The following is a 21,677-nucleotide window of genomic DNA, read 5'->3' as shown; positions in this document are numbered from 1 at the left end:
GTAACTTCACATACTTTTAAATAGCTCCTCCCAAACTTTGTGTGTGTTTAAACCCCCTATCTTGCGTTCTGATTGGCTGGCTGGGGTTACAGGGGCCCTGATATTCAGACATTTAACATCTGGGAGAAAAGTGAGCCGAGTTGGGCGGGGCGCAACGCAAAAGCTCGAACAATTAACCAATCGGAGACGACACCGTACTAATGTCGCTTTGTGATTGGATGGGACGTCTGTCAAACTACAGAGCAGGGGGCGGGGCCAGAGTGGCTCCTGAAGTGTTGTGATTAGTCTGGCTCCAGTCTTGTCACAGTAGTGAGGGGCGCCTTTTCGCTGTGCTCTGGCGCTCTGGGATTACTAACCGTTTACCGAAGAACCTAACGCAAGTTAAAACTCATAACTCTGCCCCTTCTTCACCGCGACTTTACCGCTTCAGTATCTTTTCTGAGAGACAACGACGGCTATTTTTCTCCACACTGGACGTACGGAGGAAACAAAGGTAAGAAGTGGCTCGCGTGCTAGTGGAGGACTTTAGCGATGCTGCGGCAGCAGCTGCGTTTACTTTGCTCATTAGGAGTCTGATGCTCCCAAGTTTTACCACAGCAGAGATATTATGTCCCTATTTACACAGCGTCCGAACCTCTACATTCATTTTAATCCCAACACACGTTTCTGACACGTTATATGAGCCTAAACTCTTCCCCAAGTTGAATTTTTGGGTCCGGAGAAACTGCTTGTTTTCGCCTGTGTTTTGGTCATTTCTACACCGAGGGTGACAGCAGAAAATTAGCGTTACGAGCTGACTTTACAATAATTTTGCAAGCTATTAGACAGTTTATTGTCCTCCGCACTGTGGTCGGGCTTTGACACACGCACACACACACACACACACACCGCACATACTCGCAGAGATATATTCATGCTTTGTGAAAATGCCTCAACGTACCAAACCCTGCTACACTCAAAATCATGTTTCCGCTCTCTGTTGACTGAGTCTAACTTATCACGAATTAGCAACTGATAACGTCTCTTTGAGTGGCGTCTTTCGAGGACACTCATTTGGACACCTTGGGTTTATTTTCCCACGGAAGCAGGCCAAATTTGTGTACTCAGACTTGTTTGTGCAAAGCAAAGAAAAACATAAATGGAATGTGCCCCCCCCCCCCCTTTTTCTACTAACGGTTAACGTTAACAAGTCAATTTGAGATTGGAAGCGTCTAGAAAAGAGGGCACTGTTTTCTTTCTTCTTGCTAATCATGCTCGCTTCATCTGCAGTTTTGTCTCCGAGCCAAACTCTGAGAAAGAACGATGAGCTCATTATTCTAACAGGTTTGTGCTTTTTGTTTTTTTTTGCTTTTCTCCCAAGCAGCAGTCTGTTTCGGATTTCTGTATTGCCTACGATGCACAAAGAGATTAGGAACCTGTGTTTTTTTTTTCCCCTCTCATGAGATTCCTCTCACGAGCCGCTGGCGGTTTATTTGTGTTGAAATAGATGCTCGGAGCTGCTCTTGAGCCATCCTGCAGAAGAAGGGACTATGATTTGTCTCAGCCTGTTGTGCATTAGCCCTCCCATCGCCCTCAGTGGGTGTTCGGTTTCACTTGAGGCTAAGTACATATCAACAATAAATACATCTATCCTAAGCACAAACAGAGACAGACTACACCAGTACTTTGTCGAGCTCGGTTCGTTTCAAGGCAATGTGTGCCCTTTTTCCTGACTCAAAGGCAGCCTGCACGGTCCTGTTCTTTCTCTCTGATCCATCCCTAGCCTTGCAAAAGTTTTGCAGGCATTTTAAAAATGTATGTTCAGCTTAAGGGGTACATTGCCTTCATTTGAACAGTAAAGACAACTTTTTTTCTTTTCTTTTTTTGTTGCTCATTCAGAATGTGTCACTTGTTCTGGCTGTTTAGAGGGAAAACATCATGCACTTCCTGTTCCAACCCAGTCAGATGTCTAAGTGGTAACAGTCTGGTTGGATCTTGTGATTTTCTTTGGTTTTGCCTTGTCTTTCCCTGCTCATCTCAGCTGCTGCAGTGATATCACAGGACAGGGAGGCCGCTGATGGCTTGCGGTTTCCTACCGCAGTGGTACTGTGACTTAGCATTCTGGGCTGCTCGGAGGACATTGCAATGTGGTTTCAGGTTATTTTATTTGACATGTTACTGGTCCGCTGACAAGGAGAGGTGCTGCTTCCCTGCAGGAGAAGTGAGCGTGAGATTGGGTCTGATACCTACCAGCATGTCTGTCTGCCCTCCTACTTTTACTATATATAGTGCATACAAATCTATATTCGACTCTCCTTTGTTGCGGTCTCCCACGCTCACAAAGGATCAAATCCTCTCTGTTTTTCCTCCCTTTTTTAAATTCAACACCATTAGAAAAGTCACATTCTGCTGACGGGTGATTTAGTTGTAAATGTGTGAGAGAGAACAAAGTACTGGCGTGCATTTATTTCCTCGTCACCTCTGAAAATTGCTTGCTCTTCGTCTGGCTCTCATTTCCAGGCCCTGATAGGTCCGTCGCTCAGTTAGCACGGTTAATGGTGCATTTAGCCCAGTGTGTAATTTTATTTCCGATTTCCATTTCAGCACTTGCCTTTTAGTTTGAAATGACAAGAGGCCCCGATGGAGGGGCCCTGCATGTGCAGATGGCATCGTCCTAATGGTCCTCAGGGTAATGGTGGTTGAAATAGGCTCCTAACCAGCGACTGTGGCCCTCGGGGAACGTTCAGCGGGCCTATTTCCATTTTCATCATCAAGATAATGTGCTCAATATCTGAACATAGAGCTACATATAACACTTGTACACGCACAGTTGGTCTGCAGTTTGGATTGGTCAGAGAAAAACAACTGAATTTTAGTGGGATGCACAAAACCACGTTACATTAAATCCACAGGCAAACTTGTCGCTGAATGACTCATTTCCCCCCCTCATTTCAAGCTCAGTGGAACTTGATAGTATTGGATGATATTTTTTCTGCCATTGTTGTTGCACCTCGACAATAGTGATTTGTCTGAAGTGTCTCAAAACTCAAACCCATGGCGTCGTGCAACTGGCGATGTCTGAGGAATGGGCCGGTGCAGCGCCGTGCTTCAGGAAGCAACAGTTAATCTCAGCTCGTCATCCGCAACATATGGGACTTTGTTTGGCCCTGCACCTGATAGAGGCACTGGTCTGTGGCACCTCATATTTCATTTTGATAATGGCTGGTTACCCGTGGCAACTGGGCAGCCAATGAGAAGCCAGTTTCTTGAAGTATATAGAGAAAAAAGGAGAAGAGGGTGGATTATGAGGCTGTGCGCGCCAAGGCTCTGTCCCTCCACCCTCCTCCAACCTTTCCCGGCTGCTTTTGTCCAGTGAAGGGTGTGGGACCCCTGGGGAGTGAATTATTACCTGTCAGTCCCGCAGGCTACCATCATCCATAATCCAGGGCTGACACAGCACAGGCTGGTTCAGGCTATCTGCTGAGACCATCGGGCCTTGGCCTTCAGGTCCGGCCCCGTTTGGCCACACCTGGTGGAGTATCACATTAACATGTTGCATCGAGCGTTGCAAATGCACAGGTTAAGGATGGCAGGCAGACCTGCCTCGTGCCTTCTGCAGCGGGGCTGAAGTGGGTCCTCCATCACTGTCCCGACTAGATGTGGCTTTTTTCCTGTAATTTTCAGCCACTCTTCCAACCGGGTAGAAACAACTTCTCTACTGTGCTTTTGAGGAAAAGTTCCCCCACATATTTTTTGCTGATACAGTGCACGTTTTTTCCCAGATGGATTGGCCTGCATGATTTTTAGAGATTGCCTGTGGCACATACATAATTTATACTGCCAATTTAGTTACATATGTTTCTGTTGTGGAAGTAAAGGTGAATACAAAGGATGTTTTCAGCACTGACCACCTTTTCTCCTACTAGTCCAATCATTAGCTATTGGATTTGAATCCTTGGCAGGCTTGTACTTATTTTTGATTCCAAAAACAGGCGTGCAGTGGCTTACCTCGTGTGGTTAGTGCAGGACTGGAAATTATAGCCAAGCTGATGAGTGTGTAAATTTTGGGAGGAAAAGCTTCAAGTTCAGTAAAAGGCTAGAGGAAAGGAGAGGGAGGAGAAGAAAAAGATGGTGGGAGGCGGCGTACCACAAACTGGACGAGTGACAGGCTTCGGTCCGTCCATCCAGACTGGCTGTCTTCCTGTGGTTTTGTCGAGCTGTTTTTCAAAAACGTTAACCCGTTGTCGAACATGGACTTGGGCTCCACTTGCCAACCCGCCATGGCCACAAGCAGCGCAGCAGGAAAAGTGGATGACTGTCTGGTTATGCTTCATGAAGCACAGTGGATGGAGTCCAGCAATTAGAGGGGAAAATATAACCTGTAACACACAGTGTCAGCAAATTACCCCAGATTTATACTTTTAGGCCAGAGAGAGTATTTTGTCTCAAGAAAGAATCATTGTTAAGAATTAAAACCTCAGGTGCTGCATGTTTGCAAGACATATTTTCTTTGTGAAATCATGCACTTAGGTTTCTGTGTTTTTATTAAACAATCTGAATTGCAGTCAGTCATAATACTTGTAGAATCATGCTTTTTGTCTCCCTCCCTCCTGCACCAGTTGCTCTTTGTAGATGAAGTGGAGAGTATTCACAATATAGTATCATAGACAGACACACACACACAAACTCTTTGATTTATGTAGAAAGGGGGCTGTGCGTGCTGCCCATGGGGCAGCTTGGAAGGAGCATGCACAACAAAAAGAATCTCTTTAAAGGGGAAAAAAGAATGACTCATCCAAAAAGGAATCCTTGTCATTTTTCATGCATATTTTATGGGAAGAAGTAGCTAATGCGGCTTCATATGTGCATGGATTTTCATCGTTTTAAAGGATCACTAGCTGATGACTAAGCGCAACGATCTCCCATTCAGCCGCATCACCCACAATCCCCGAGAATTCTGTTTATTTTTAAAACCTTAACGTTCAGTAGGATAATATTAACTCCCAAAAGATTAAGCTAAAACAGACATCACGACACACTCCCTGTCGCCACCATGGAGAGTACTTCCCCTCTAAATCCACTTTGATTCCCCTCGCTCTCGTGTTTAATAGGAGGAAGTGACTGAAATAAGGAAACAAGTGTCCCTGTAAATAGCCTGTGGCCATACATACCAGTTATTGATTGTTGAACTCTAAGTTGCGGGGGGGGGGGCGGCGGCAAAAGTGCATTGGTTTGTTGCTCCAAATGATGTCTTAATCACTTCATAATGAGTGCAGACCTCCCGCATCATTGATTAGCCAGCCGGGCTGAAAGTGGATGCAAATCACCCCTTTGACTTCTAAAACTCCCCTTCTTTCTTGCTGGTAGAGGAGAATTAGATGCAACTGTAAACTTTTTTTTTATTTTTTAAGGAAATGTTTATTTATTTAAGCGGCTTCATACAGTATACGCCACAATAAATGAGTGAAATACTTTTATTGCTCTTAATGGCAATAAAAGTAAAATGTGCTGAAAACTTATGAAAATCTTATCCCCAGCCTAATTTTAGTCATTTGTGTTCACCAAATCAATTAAAATTTCACCTAACCAACATGTGCGGTGTCATAATTTGGTAATAATGGCTCAAATGCCTGTAGGACTTTGGCGTCGGTATGTTTACGTACCTTGGCTTTTTGTTAGTAATTTATATCCATCCATTTTATATTTAGTTGATTGCATTATCATAAATATATGCAGGTACTATATCTCAATATATTGGTAACATTGGTAACTTCTATCCAAATTGCCCGACTCCACTGTAGCATCACATTTTTTATTTTCTCCTCATCTTCATTGCTGAGCTGTTGCTGTGAGGTTCCTGTGCTTCGTTTCTCTGAGGTTGGCTCTCAATCAAGCTGTGTGGGCGGCACCATAACGTCCCCTTCCTTGGTTTTTCAATTTGTGAAGTTTTGGTTTCTGTTAGTGGAGTTATTTTCTTTGCCTGCTCAGCCACAGTGGCTATCACAGCTTGTACTAACAGCCCAGTTACTCTCCTATTTCCTCCAAACAAACGGCTGTTGTTGCTGCAGGAAATGTAACCATCCGTCTTTGTGCCAGAGGTTATTTCCCTGGAAAGACCTACCAGACACCCGGGCCTCTCACCGCCGCTCTCTGACTTGGTGTAACAACGTTTGGCACAGCTGCCATTTGTCTTGCTTCCAGCACAATGCATTATAACTGACGTGTGTCGCGATGATGAGATATGCTCCTGTGTTTTTTTTTTTTTTTTTTTTTTTTTTTTTTTTTTTTTTTTAATTGGTTGCATATCATGTGTAAAACACATCCCGCCTTTGGTGACACAGACTTGAAATCTCACAACTGATGGAATGATGAAACTGAGAGAAAACAAGGTTGATCCAGACACGATGGAGAAACAGGTTGGCTTCATTTATGTTGGCGGATGGTGTTTGAGAATCTGCCGTCAGCCACGTCTATTTTTGCACAATTCTGTTTTTAGACTGTTCGTTAGTCTGTTGTTTAAACACAAGTGAGTTGGACAAACTTCTCTGCCAGACTTTTAATTTTAGGGTTGATTAAGGAGTCAGCTGCACGCCTGAGCCCTTGCTTTGTGCAGTTTTAAGATAAGAAAACTTTCTTTTATGTAGTTTTAATACAGGTAATCTTGTTGAAGGCTGCCTGTAGAAAGCCTGAGAGTTGAGTGTGAATCAACAGCAGTCGAGTTGTGACACTCAACGTTCTGCTGGAGTTTAGACCAGAATTAGAGCTGCAGGTAATGATTATTTTCATTATAAATGGATATTTCTGTTACTTTTTGATTCATTGTTCATGGAATATCAATCATTATGACACATGTCTATCACAAGTTTCTACAGCCTAAAGCGCTGTCTAATATTTCTGTTTTTGATTAACTTGATGCTGAAACAATTAATAGATTTCATTGATTAGCTAGGCGGTCGACAGATGATTAGTCTGAAACTATTTAATTGTCAGTCAATCACTGATTGTTTGTTTTCATTATACACCGGTACAAAAAAGTACCTAGTCTTGGGCTTCAGGAAACTGTCATTGGGATTTTACATTAATTTTGATGTAGACCAACCGATTAATCGCGCTTAGTCGATTTAATAAATTAAATGAATCATTGGTCGCAGCGCTACCTGTACTGTACACAGATTACAGTAAAAGTAAGGTCGGGCAATGATATTTGATTAGGTGTTTCTGACTGTGTTGTGTGTCTTAATAGAGTGAATCCAGCAGAAATGCACTGCACACACACACTTGAAGTCCTTTTTAAAGAAGTGGGCAAGGTGTTGTTGGAACAGTAGTCCCCATTCCTGAGGCTGCAGATCAGATCTACAGAACAGGGGGATGCAAAGCAATGTGAGGTTAAGAGATTTTGGCATAGTGAGACTGATGGAATATCAGATTTATAATTTTCTTTTTTTTTTTTGGTTTCTCTCTTGATAATCTGTTGCACAGCAATTGTCTGGCTTGTCAGATCTTGCCTAAAGCAATTAGGCTGACTGCATGAGCGGTGGGGGTGGGGTGGTCTGCTTCTTAGTTAGCCTGCGATAGAAGTAATTCGGAGTTATGATCGTGTCTCATTGTTGCTTATTGGAGTTTTTCAAAATGAGAATTTTTATAGTCCTGAGACGTGAAATGAAGCAGGAAATTAAAAACCTAAGATAAGCCTTTTTTTCTTTCTGTCCTCTTCATCCAAATCTGCTGTCTTCACACGGTAATGCCCCATCACATCTCATTCCTGCTCTGTACACGCTCACAAGGTGACATGTATTCACATATTTAATTCATTTGAGTGTTCAGAGAAAATATGCTGTTTTATTTCCCAGACAGTTATCACACGTCTTTTGAAAAAACGAAATGGGCTCTCCTCTCAGCAGTGTAATGTGACATGCACACTGTTAGCGAGCGACCTAACTGCATCTAATTTCCAAACTTTCCAAAAATAGCAGAGCCGTCTGACCTTGTTGCTTGGAAAGTTGACCAAGTCCCGTCCAGAGCTTCTGCACGGCCCACACCTTGAATGGACCGCGTGGTGTTGAACCCCGCAAGCTCTCGTTTTAGGTGAAAGGTTCATTGATAGTTTATAAAACTCCGATTGGATTCCCAGCTCTCCTTCTCCCTCGGGCTCTTTATCCAATTCCTTATGCATGCACCCTGTGCTCTGCAGATAGGAATTGTGGCTGATTTTCCGCAAACACTGCATACCCCCGTGCTCAAATCTGGAATAAGTTAAATTTAGCCTAGAATATGCCGTGCTTTTTCTTTTAAGGCTTAACTCTGAATCCATGTGCGTGTATGAAGTGTTTTACCTATGTGCAAGCATTCAGAAGTGGATTTTGGCTGTTTATAATCTATAATTTTACTCTCAAGCTATTATTTGTGTATATTTTAGTGGTCACCATATGTGCAGTGAATATTTGGCTTGGACGCGGTGTAAGATAAGTGTGCTCGCCTACACTTGGCTTGGTCATTTCCCTCCGTTTCTCAGAACTCCGGGCCCGTTTCCATCGAATCAAGGCTATTTTTAAACCGCTCTTTGGGGGGAAGAGTGTGGGGGTTTGTCGGGGGGGTTTCAGTTAGTGTCATATGAACCCAAACTGGGCAGCGTTCCAGGATGAGTAAAACACACCTCCCCTACAGTGCCCTGAACTAGAGAGGGCGTGTGTGTCAGTTTATTAACCGTGTGTTGACTCACCCCTGCAGCTGTGTCTGAGTGGGTGGGTGGGTGAGAGAGAGGGTGCATGCTTGTGGTCAACAACATTGATTTTTTTAAATTTATTTTTTATGGGTGCTCTAACAATTACAAATTGAGTTAAACATTTTCTTTCCGTAAATAATAAAACATACTTTGTTAAATAATAATATTTTTGATTAAACAATGTCCAAAAATTGTGAATAATAGTAATCCCAATATACAAGAGGTCAAGGTCACATCTTCAAATTTTTTGCCTGACCAAAATTCTACGATATTTAATTCAAAATAACAACCTGCGAAAAGCTGAAAATCCTCACATTTAAGAACCAAAACCTGAACAACTACAACCGTAATAATAAAAGCCTTATGAATTATTCTACGTCTATTGACTGATCTTTTAAAGTGCTCATTATGCTTTTTGGCTTTCCTTTTATAGTGTTATATATATTTGTGTGCACGTTTATAGGTTTAAAAGTGAAAAAGCCCAAAGTCCATCCCAAAGGGACTTAGCGTCTCCAACAGAAAACACTGTTCACACACTGCTCCAAACGGCTCTACTGCAGCTCTTCCGTGATGTGTGTGCGTCACTTCGTCACACACACACTAATGCTCTCCTAGCTGCTAGCATGCCTTGCCCTCATGCTCTGCAACTGACTAGCCAGCAGTCCTTACAAACAAATATGGTACAGAAGTGAGGTGCCTCATTCAGCTAAAACCGAGAGCTCAACACACAGGGTGAAAAGAAGAGCTGCAGCAATACAACAACATGATGTTTTCTGAAAATTAAACCTTGTTATCTTACTCTGGTACAACGTCAAAATACAATTATTAACCTGAAAATGAGCATAATATGAGCACTTTAATCAACGGATCGATCTGGCTTATAAAGCTAGAGGATTTTATGGGGCCCCCTAATGAGGTATAAGCCAGTGCCAAATGAAAATCCCCAGCACTAAAACGTCCGCTCCATCTTACACACACAGCTGCATCGTTTTGACTGGACCCGAAAACTCCACTGAGAAGCTAGCGCTAATGGCCGTCCTTCATGAATTTTGCTGCCTTTTTTTTTTTTTTGTTTTTAATATTGTTGCGATGTGTTTTTGTTGCAATGAAGCTGCAAGAGACAACTTTCTTTTTGGTATACTTCTTTTAAAAATGTCAATTGTATTTCTGTAGCACATTTAAAAACAACAGTTGACCTAAGTGCTGAACAGGGTTGATGTCAAATACATAAATAACAAGTGTAAAAATCACTTCAACCAAAATACATCACAGGGAGACAAACAACAACCCTTTAAAACATCAGAATCCAGGTTAACGAGGGTTAAAAGCTACAGAAAACAGGTGCGTCTTAAGCAGCGATTTAAGGTCTGTGCAGCTTTAATATGCATGGGGAGGTTGTTCCATAGGGTGGAAAATGAAAGGGAACCATTTTTTGGGGGGGGGAGAATGAAACTACTCTGGGTTGAGTTTTTTTTTTTTTTTTTTAGTAACCTTACCAAAAAGGCTCAGGATGCTGCAAATGTTGGTATAATATAAAAATGAATGGATTTAAAACAAAAATACTGATTTTATTCAATGAATCAAATTTGAACATACTGTATGTGTCAGTGGCTTGTTGATCTGTACATTGTTAGTTCATTTCCCATCCTGGGCTGGGACACATTCATACGGTTTGATAAAGAACTTATTGAACTTTAAGTTATGATTACACTTGTGTGTGTGTGTGTGTGTCCGTGTGTGTGTGTCCGTGTGTGTGTCCGTCCGTCCGTCCGTCCGTCCGTCCGTCCCGGAAACCATTTGCTAAAAGTTTAGTTTTTAATTTAAGGGCTGGAAAACATTTTCATTAATTTACTCCGAGGCTGTTACTTTATTTTCACCAAGGAAGAGACACAACAAAACACTTCCCTCTCAGTCACACGAGCCACTTCCCTGGTCCAGCGAATGAATCCTCAGCAGCTGTTGGATCTCTCTTCCTTGCTTTCCTCCCTGCCTCCACTATCTCCCCCTGAGGGGCAGTTTCTGGTGACGGGCGACATAGAAACCAGCTCAGGGGTAAACAAAGTGCCCACCGCCAAACCACGCTATTACTTAAATGTCACAACTCTCATTGACAGGTAGCTAGGTGAAAGAATGAAGGGGCAACACACTCACATTTTCACTCTTAGGGCATGTCTGAAGCTGACAGTTAGCCCTCCAGCAAAACAGCCTGCGTTGGAGTGGGCCTGTTGCTACAGGTAACAAGAGGATGAAATGTTAGGAAGTCCAGTTTGCAGACAAAAAACGAAGGCACTGCACAGCTAAATACTCCTTTTTAAGGTTTGAGGCAGCGTATATTGTGACTTGCAAAGTGATAGGACCCAAAATTAGACCGTGGCTTACTGTAACTACAAGTTGTCAATAAGATAAATTTGCATGTGAAACATCATAAAAATAATTAGAACACATCACCCGTTGTGTTCTAAACCGTTATTGAAAGGTCTTTACCCACCACACACGCAAATAAAGTCATATGGTGACTCCCAGCGTCATAAACACTAAAAGTCCCTCAGTTACTCATTAAATTCAAATATCTGCATTACTGGCATGTCAGAAAGAGGTCAGATATATGGTAACAAACAAAGTTATGGTCACTACCAAACCAGATTTTCAGTTATTAGTTAATAGTAGGGCTGCACTATATTAGGAAAATATCTAATTCTGATTATTTTAACTGATATGATTCACGAAATTGGAAGGAATGATCGTTTTTGTATATTATTCCCAATTTCATTGAATCATTTTTCTTATTTTTTCTTATTTTTTTTCTCTTTTGCAAAACATTGAGGAAAAGTTTTGTGGAAAGGATGCAGAATGACATTTAATCAAATCTCTTGTGCAAGTCTTATTGACTGTCTAATGGAAATCATCAGTCATTTAGAAGCACCAGCACCCCCACCGTGAGCTGGCGCACTTCCTGCAGCGCGCTTCACTCGGGTCTTTGCCACTCGTCAGTCAAAGGCCCTCTGATGTGAAAATTAAATGCGTAAAAACGAGAGAGACTAACTGCTCTGTGCCCAACATGTGCGGGAGGCACAGGTCAGTTACTGCGACGAGGCGGTCCATTCACCAGGAAGATATTTTTAATTAGGCAATGTTCTTTTAATTAACCAGCCAGCATAATGTCTGTGTCCATTTGTCACCCCGGCTTTGCTCAGGCAGAGCTCGGTGAATATACCCTCTTTTGTCTCCTCGCGGTTCCAGAGGTCCCTGCTTCCTATTATGTTTCCTTATTCACCGAATGTATTTTTTTCTTCTCCCCTTTTAGATTAGCATGATAAAACCCCATGGAGGAGTGGGAAAGTGGTAAAGACCGCTCAGATTCACTGCGTGGAAGGCCGTGGTTATTATCATACTGAATACACCGTCAGTTAAACTAACAGCCTGATTTCCGACTTATCTCCAATATCATAGACCGACTGTCAATTGCATAGGGAGCACAATGGCAAATTATGGGTTATGTCTTGCTCCTTGGAGTCTGGATCTTTCCCCTGAGTAATTACGCTATGCTAATTCTGCCCCTTATGCACTTCCCATGACAGAAACAAGGCTTCCCAACTGTTCGGATGTTAGAGAGCTGGTTGAAGTGAAATATGGGTGAATATATGGGTTTGCCTAATGGTGGCACCCACGAAACTCGAGTGCATCGTCTGTTTTCTCCCCTCCGCTCTGGGGCATTGGGGGGGGGGGGAGGCTCAGCTGGTGCTTGTAGCTGTGTTTCCAGAGACGGGGTCGGCTGCAGGTCAGGCCACCTTGAACTCCTCAGCTGGATTTATTGTGGTGAAGGTGGACAGGGTCAGGTCGCGCCCTCCCCTCCTCTGCAACACGAGGACTTTGTTAGTGTCGGACATGGAGCAGACACTGGCAGCAGCACAGACAAATCCCTGTCACGCTCTCTGAGGAGGACCCTGCTGGGGTCGGAGGTCATGTGTTAAGGGGGGCGTCTCTGTGGCATGACCTGAATACTGATTGATTTTCTTGAGTGGCTGTCAAGGGAAGGGGGCCCTGCCTCGTGATTGTAGGGAGGGGGGGGGGGGGGGGGGGGGAGTCACTTACCCCTACCCCATGTGGCGATTTGGAGTAAGGGAATGTGATACAAAGGAAAGGGGTAAGACACTCAAAGTCCCAACATGCCTGACTCCTCCCGTCGACTGTGTACCTCAGCGGGTGTGTGTTTTCACTTTCCCTGAAACAAGACACTCTACCACATGTGTTCCTTTTTAATAGACCGCTGAGTGGAGAAAGGGCAGGAGTGTGGTCTGTTTGCCAGATGATCACTGGGTTGTTGGCATTTGGTGAAAAGAAGGAAGACACCACAAGCCTATTAGTAGCCTAGCTGTGAAACCATTGTGGCCATTGACAGTTCAATATCATTAGTCCAGTTAGTCCAGTTCAAAGCATTTTACAGGTGACTTACAAGATAAAGGGGAATTCCATTTTCATAGAAGCAGTTTTTATTTTTGTAGTTTTTGCCATCGTTACCAGCTGAAAGAACTACGTTGCACTTACCAAGTTAATTGGTAAGATTTGGGAACACAGGGAGAATGCTAAAAAGGACTTTGAAAGGGCAGAAACTCAAGCAGTCAGTCACCATACACGACCGGACAGGTTTTAAACAAAGTCAAGTGGTAGTATAACCCAAACTGACAACTTTAAAAGACTCCAAGCAGTAATAAACTGTGGTTTACCTACAGTAGAATATATATAAATATACTAATGTACACAAAAAGCAAAAATTTATAAATACAAGGTTAAGATTTGATTAAAAAAAATGTAATAATAAAATTAGTTAAAACAAAGACAATATGCAGTAAGTCCCCGTTTTTAGCTTTGACAGTTATGTTTATTGCCATTTATTTCTGTATGGAGCATTGAACCAAAGCTTACTTGTTTTCTTTCAAGCTAATTTTTCACATCCAGCCACTATAATTTTATAAAAGATGGTGTTTTCTCAATAGTGCTTTTTCAGAATTGCTGCCATATCATGATATTTGAGCAGCGATCTTGGGCTCTCATGTTTTATTTTGATGAGTTTCCAAAGGACAACTGTAATTATGAATAAAAAGTTTGTCTATATCTAGTATCTGTAATGGCATGATGCCATTTAAATGTCTCACATCTCCTCAAGTAAAATAGAAAAAGGTCACAAATAAGACTGAAATAAAGAGTTCATCATCACCCTCAAACCTGAATTATCCATATCAGGGCGGTGGTGATATTTGAAGCTGTTTTTTATTTTTTTTTTATTTTTTTATGCTTGAAAAAGCACTAAACTTTAGAGGCGTCATTGTGTCCTTTTGCTGAACTGCTGAATAAAGACATTTTCAAGTCCGATATTAAATTGAGCTCTAATCCAGACCAACTTGACTGGATCCATGAAATAGCCAGAATTGTACGTGTTTGGTTGCAGTTGATGATATCAGCCTTCAAGCTTCTAAAGCTTACTGTCCAGCACATAATCTATTTTGGACCGTGCCCCTTGCAGCATTGCAATATATCTTTGTCTCAAGCCCAGAAATGTATATTGATTACAGTTTGATAGAATTCATGGGTGTGATTGGGGGGAAAAAAAAAAAAAAAAAGAAATCCTCATTTAGAAAACATAGTTTTAAATCCAAAAAATAGAAAAGAGACCCATAATGGCCTGACTGTAAAATATACATATAATAAAGTTGGGATATTATGCTGTCTGTAAACAGGACATCAATGTAATTTATGCTTTGAATTAAAAAGCACTGTGAAAGCACCAAGTTTGAGCTTTAATTTGAGGGTGTTTACATCCACATTATGAACTGTACAGTAATTAAAAGTGTTTATGATCCTTTCATTTTTTGGGGGCACGAACTTCTTAAGAACTATTTAAAACCAACTTATAAAGTCATACTTAATATTTGGGCGTAAATCCCTTCGCATCCAAATACAGTGAAATGAAATCTATGACCCATTAGTCACGCTTTGCCAGACCCTCCTCCACAGCTCCGCGGAGGAGGGTCTGGCTAGTCCACACAGCATTCTGCAATGGGAGGAAAAACATGCTCCTGTTTAATGGCATTTCTTTGAACCAATCCCAATTGAACCGCTGCAAATAACCCCGGGAAGTTAAAAGATGTTTTAGTCGTGCAACAGAAAACTCAGATTTTTCTACCGTGCAGAGATCTGAGGAGCAGGTAACCATAGTCCTCATAAATCGACTGGAGTTCTACTTTTCAACACAAAGAAAGCAGAAGAAAACGGACATCTGCGAGAAGACATACATCCGGTGGAATATCCTGCGGAACCGGAGCAATCCCAGAAGTGTAACTTCGTGGCTAAAGACTAGAACCGTAGCAACACTATTCCTTTATTTAAGGCTTGCTAAGAAAGAAAAAGAAGAAATAAGAGCTGGAGAAGACAGGTTTGTGAAGTGGCTGACCAGCATAGTGTACTGGTCTTGAGCTTTGGATGATCTCAAGAAGCTTCTAACGTTGATCCTCAGACCATATGGGGCACCCTGGAGTTTAGATCTGGGATAATGAGAGACTTAATCTTCCTACCGTGGGCTTAGTTGGTTAGTCAAACTGGTGGGGAACTGTACAGGGGGTAATTTTTTTGAATATCTTTTTTTCCCTTTAGCCTTCTATTCGCCATGCAAACCCCACCCAGCTGGTACTCTTAATGTATTAAAGTAGACCGGTAATAACAAGTGCTGCTCAACACCGGGCTTATCATTCCTTCCCTGCATTCCTCTGAACACATGTTGTGTATTCTTGCATTGTTAATGGAAGCTGGCATAACTGGAAAGGTTGCGTCTTGTAACCATTTACCGAATCAATACAATCAAAACAAGTAATTGGCAAGTGTGAGGCTTGAAGAGTGGATGTATCCATAAACAGTTCTGCAGATTACATAGGCCATGAGCTCGAGGTAGCCTAAGAAATCAAACACGTTAAACAATCGCTCAAACGGTTGAGCATTGATTTAATTACGTTCTCAGTTGTGGTTCCAAGATGTGTTTCTGCATTTCATCAGTTGAGTTGAGTCTGAGCCCAGGCTGGACCCGAGTATTTAGGCGGGTAATGTAACTTGGGTTGTTTGGCATCTGAAATGTTCTCTGTAAGCACCATTCCTCTCACAGTAATATTGAATTGTGATGCTTGTAAAATCTGCAAGCTCTACCTGCTCAATTGCAAGTGGATGATGGAAGACTAGATTCTAGCAGATGGCCAGCTGACCCACGTCACTAAACCCCTTCTTGGTTTTGCTATAAACAAACACATTCTGCTAAATTAATCACAATGCATTTAGGGGCAATTTGTAGTCTGGGAACTTTAAGTGCCTCAGAGATAGTCTGGAACCTTTTGTTGAGCCTGCGCTGGAATTTGTTTTCCTCAAAGGCCTTATCTTCCCGTTTTGATGTTTTTGTTTTTCACAGGCAGTACTGTAAATTCGGAGCTGATCATTTAGTTTCTGCAAATGGTGAGCCCGAACCTTGGTCAATCAACATTACACCGAAACACAAAAATAATGACCATATAGGCTACCCAATCGTATCACGCTATACTCAGGATAGGATAATGATACACAACAGCCACACTCTTCATCCAGGGCTTGCTGTCCTTTTGCCAAGCCAAAAAAGAAGGGAGCACAGAGGAGAAGAAATAAGATAGTTAGCTGGCTTTGCCCTAACTTTAACTGAACCATCATCAGCATGTGGCTGCAAGCTGGTGTGCTTGCTAATCCAGAGGGTGCTGCCTCTGCAAGTCTTTCTGGGCTCTGCTACTTGAAATATGCTGGGCTTGAGGTCAAAACCTTCATCATTATTTGTCAGAATTAGTCTTTGTGCATGTCAGGATCCAGCTATTTCATTCACTTCATAGCATCCCAAAAATCTTAATAAAAGATTATGGCCAATTATCGTCAGGTTGAGGTATGGATTAGCTGCACGCAACGTTGCTAACTCAAAGATTTTCCATAAAAATGGTCAGGTTAATGAATCTCTAAAATTACAGTACAATTGCTTATTGTGATGTTTCTTTGTTTGAATTTGGCACATAAACCCCTCTGAGATTACACACAAGATTGGACCTCTTCTTTTTTTTTATTCTTAATGTCCAATTGAAAACTATTCAGCAGTGACTGTATGGAGCAGGAAAATAAACACATTTTCTATATATAGCTCCTTCAAAGGCAAATAAAATTGCTTATCAAGCCCAGTGAGGTTGTCACTTTTTTCTTCTTTTTTTTTCTATACACATCTTGCAGATGAAATGTTTTTTTGTTTTTGTAATATGTGATGAATCTTAGTTTAGATTTGTGCACTGGCAAGGTGAAGCCATTTTCCTGGGAGCAGATTGCCAGAGCAGATTGTGAAATGAGATGCCATAATCTAATTTGGCTAGTTTGAGCTCTTGGATTTGTCAAAAGATTAAGTTCACTTACTGCACTAGCAACCTGTTGTATCAACCTTATCTCTTTCCTAGAGTTCAAAGCACCACTTATATGTCACATCTTGGTTTTCCTGATGAAAGTGAGCGGTATATCCAGTGTTAAGTCTGCCATTATAATTACTAGTTAGGAAATTTAGAGTTCTTTGAAGAAAGATGCATGAATGCTCTGCCTGCTCATAGATGCTTCAGTTGCATCACTGTAAGCTGTCCTGCATTGTGTCGCACACAGACAGATGTAATCGTGATTTATTTCTTCTTCACAGACACACTGACAGCTGCTGTCACCAACCTGCTATACTTACCTGCTTGCTGGATCGCTGTTTGAAAGATAAGGTACAGTACAAATGCTGTTTGTTTTTGAAGTGGATCCTGTCTGTGTAATTAAGAGTTGATTTAGGGAGACTTGGACTCTCTGTTCCCTGAATGAATGCAGCATTTAGATTGAATTGGATGTAGTGTGACAAACTATAGTCTACTTTCAGGATACATTCACAGAGACCACTTAATTAATAGATGCCTTGTGAAAATACTGCTACTAAAGCATGTTTTTGAATTGGATATTGTCTACTTGAGTGAATGAGCTTTTCAATATTTCACATTTTTATGAAGAGTTTTTCCCCACCAAGGACGAACTTTGTTCAAAATGAGCTTATGCATTACAATGCATTGCAATAAATTGGCTAAGTTGGAGCCAATTACACATTGTGCTCACTGTCTATTATGTTGTATTGTTGAGTAACATGGGTCCAACATGATTGAACAATTTTTCTGCCAATAGGGGGGGTTGTGGTTATTTCACATGAAAGATTTCTGTGTTTTTGTTTCAGTCGGAGAATGCCCGATTTGTGCGGGAGCTTTTGTAAAAGATTGCGATAAAAGTTTGTTTAAGAATTGTGAAAAAATTGTGTTGTAAGAGACAGTGAAAATTACAAAAAAGTTGCAATATACAGTGTTTACCAAAAAGGCTCAGGATGCTGCAAATGTTGGTATAATATGAACATGGCTGGTGGATTTAAGACAAAAATAATTATTTATTGAATGATTCAAAGTTGAACATATGAATTAGTGGCTTGTTGATCTTTACATTGTTTGTTAGTTTTCTAATTTCCGATCCTGGGATGGGCTTGGACACACATTCATACGGTTTGATAAGGTATTTATTGGACTTTAACTTATCATTGCACTTACAATAACAAGCGTATCTTCCTCAATTTAGGGTACCCTGTACGACTCATCTCCTGTTTATTCTGCATCCACCATATGTGTTTGTGTGTGTGCGTGCGTGTCAGTCACGGGGGAAACAGAGCAGCTGCCCCGCCCGTTGCAGATATCCGACAGGATTGAAACAGCAGCAGCTTTCAGCTTCTTTAGAGTGAAGAAACATTGGTCTGAAAGGTTTTGCACGGTCTTTTGCCGTACGTTTTGTTGGTAAATGCGAGATGTTTGTGTCAAACACGTCTCGTCTTCATATCGGGGGAAAAAAAGGAAACGAATTTGGCGACGTATGTGTGTTACGTCAACCTGTTCTCACTCCCGCTTGGTCAGTAGCTCTGAGTCACATACTGACGCAAATCTGGCACGTGGGGCTGCTGTAATTGGTTGAAGCCGCGGGAAACTCAGGTTATAGGTCAAATTTGTGAAAAGTCCCAAAATCCTGGAGGGACTGATAAAGCTAGAATGTTTTTCTAACCTTTTAATTGTAATTGTAAAGTCAGAACTCTTTATTGTACAGTTGTAGAGAAATACTTGAGATTTGAGACCATGTTTCTAGGGGCTTTAAGTGTAACTTAACCATTAACCACATTTTCTGATGAAGTATCGGGAGGAAGACTGGTCTAGGATCACTTGGAACAGTTTATTTACTATCTATGAGCCACTGGTAGTGTTGCATTGTTGTACTTCATAGTTGTCTGTTTCTCACACCTTTTCACACCTACCTATTCTATACATGCTATCAGCATGTCTGTCCTGTCCCGGAGTTTTCTTTTTCAATCAAAATCAATGGTCTGGGGGTATAGGGTGCCATATTCTGCACAGATTGTCCAGGACAAACTTGTGTTTTTGGACTACATAAACAAGCTTGACTACTTAAAATATTGAATAATCTAGGAGTACATTGCATACTTATGAAGTGTACACACCTGTTTGAGTTTTTTCCAGCGAGGGGAGCTCTGTTGTGAAAGTTGTTGGGTGGACCGATGGGAGACAACTGGAGAAATGCGTCAGAAACCTGTAGAATCGCCGAGAAGCTATAGCGTCTGGCCGGGCATCTCCCCAGTGAGCTTGAATGTGGACAGTAGAGGACAGGGCCAAGGAACGCGGATGACAGGACGCCTCATGGGATGGTTGCAAACAGATGGCTGGCCAGATGCAGGCTGCTTGTGACCTTGAAAGCATCAGAAGGTAAAAACAGCAAAAATGTCCAAAAACAAGCAACAGTAGACAATACCGCAAGAGTGGCAGTTCTGTGTTTTGTAACATGCACTGTACTGTTGTTGGTAGGCCTGTAGATGTTGCTGTGGTGCATTAGTGTGCATTAGCTTTTTTTTTTTATGGTAAAAAAGTTCCGGGTTGGTGTTGCAGCGAGGTCACATTATTCCGGTTCCAGTCTCTGTAACTTTACCTTAGCATGGTGGATTTATCTAAGCTGATTTCCATAGTTTATCTTTATCATCCATTACTCTGATAATTTACTGGATTATCAATTTCACGAGAGGTGTACAAAATGTCAGTAAATATTGAAAAATGGCGACGGGCATTTACGAAAGCCCAAACTGGCTATTGCTAAATGACCTGTCCAGCCAACTGTCCAAACTCATCTTACTATCACAGAAGATGAAGAAAACCTGCAAATAGCTGCAAGCAACTACTGACTTTCTTGCATTTCTTAAACTAAATGATATTTAATTACCAAAATTGTTAGTGATTATCTTTCTGTCAATCGACTTATTGATTATGCAACCAATCTCTTCAGTTTTATTTCTCACATTTCATTGGACTTGTGAATGTGCATTCAGTCTCAGGCGTTGATTTGATGATCACCGGAGGAAGTGTGTGTGTGTGTGTGTCCGTGTGTGTGTGTGTGTCCGTGTGTGTGTGTGTCCGTGTGTGTGTGTGTCCGTGTGTGTGTCCGTGTGTCCAATTCCTGCAAAATATCCTGATTAAATGTTACAAAGGAATTGGTAGTGAAAACACTTGGCCACACTAGGTTCTCTAGTGGATTGTTTTAGTTAGAGTGAAGTAACCACGGTCACTGGCTGAACAGTAGTGATCATTTGTCAATACCAGAACTGATCCATTGCTCATTCAAGTCAGGCAGCCGACTGTGAAACAAACGCCACCAGCAGCCTGATATTGGACAGGCCTCTGGGGCTTTGAGCCCAGCAAAGAGAGCCATGATCAGAGCTGGAACTGGATGGTGAGGTGGGGGTATGTGAGAAAAGACGAGATGGAGGAGGGAAGAGGTGTCAGGCGTATAATTGGGGTGAGGAGATCTCTGGGGTGGATAGAGGGAAGCTTTATTAAGACCGCTCAAGTCTGATGTGCTCGCACGGCCGCCTAGCTCTTCCTCGCACACCCACGTCTATGGGCCAATCTTCCATTTCCACAAGAGACTCTGTAACAACAAAGGGATGAAGGGCACAGTCTTCAAGCTCCTTTCGGTCACAGATAAGACAAAAGACCCCATTACCTGAAATGCACTGATGGGGAGACAGCAGTATATGGATGTTGTTTCTGCTTCCTTACTGTTGAGATATGTTGCTATTACCTTATGATAGCACTGTCGTATTTTATCCTGAAATGCTGTAGATTGTCTCTCAGTTGTACTTCAATGATATGCCAGCAATTCCTTGTGCAGTCTAACGTAACTGGTGACTGCTTAACTGCATAACCTCCCCTGGATTCACTTACTCTTTTGTAGAAAAAGCTCCTGAAAACCGCCTTTTTTTTCGTTGCACGTTTGCTTGAAACAATGTTTTTTTTTGTTGTTGTTTTTTTGCATTAGTCATTCCAGTGACACATTTAGACAGTGTTCTCGTGACATGCACATTATATTCTGCTTGTATTGTATTTTGGTTGAGAGACAGGAAATGCATGGCTCTCAATGTATTGAGAGCAGAGCATTTATGAAATATTTACAACCCAAAGTGTAGGCAAATATTTGAGCTCAGAACGGATAAAAGCAGAATAATCTCTCTTGTTTTGCCTCACAAGGGAAAACAATCTTTCCAGGGTGACTTCCCCCGTGACTGATCGTATCAAGTCTGACAGTGAGATTAGGAGCTTAACTGCTTTTTTTTCCTCACTCTGTGACCATTGAAATGTCACTTTTGATCAATGAAGTTGAATCAATAATTGAAAGCTTTTGTAGACGCGTGCTTATTGACTTGGGCATCCTGGAATTGTCTGCCATCCCACAAAAGCAGATTGTGTAAGTGACATTACAAAGATTTTGAGTTGAAGCAGGAGGCGTTTTGGACAGAATTGGTGTGTGTCCCCCCCCCCCCCCCCCC

The 21,677-nt window shown here is 41.9% G+C and overlaps 1 protein-coding gene across 1 annotated transcript in view; it reads left to right on the top strand.

The window, feature by feature from the left end:
- Positions 1 to 250: 250 nt before the first annotated feature.
- The window catches only part of sema6cb (semaphorin 6Cb), a gene marked incomplete in the record, with an annotated part of 158,875 nt that continues 137,448 nt past the window's right edge, over positions 251 to 21,677 (top strand). The window contains 2 exon segments of the mRNA XM_032517570.1: positions 251 to 493; positions 17,427 to 17,496.

This window comes from Etheostoma spectabile, chromosome 6, assembly GCF_008692095.1.
Source record: "Etheostoma spectabile isolate EspeVRDwgs_2016 chromosome 6, UIUC_Espe_1.0, whole genome shotgun sequence".
Classification (NCBI taxonomy): domain Eukaryota; kingdom Metazoa; phylum Chordata; class Actinopteri; order Perciformes; family Percidae; genus Etheostoma; species Etheostoma spectabile.
This window is presented reverse-complemented; position numbering and strand designations above follow the sequence as displayed.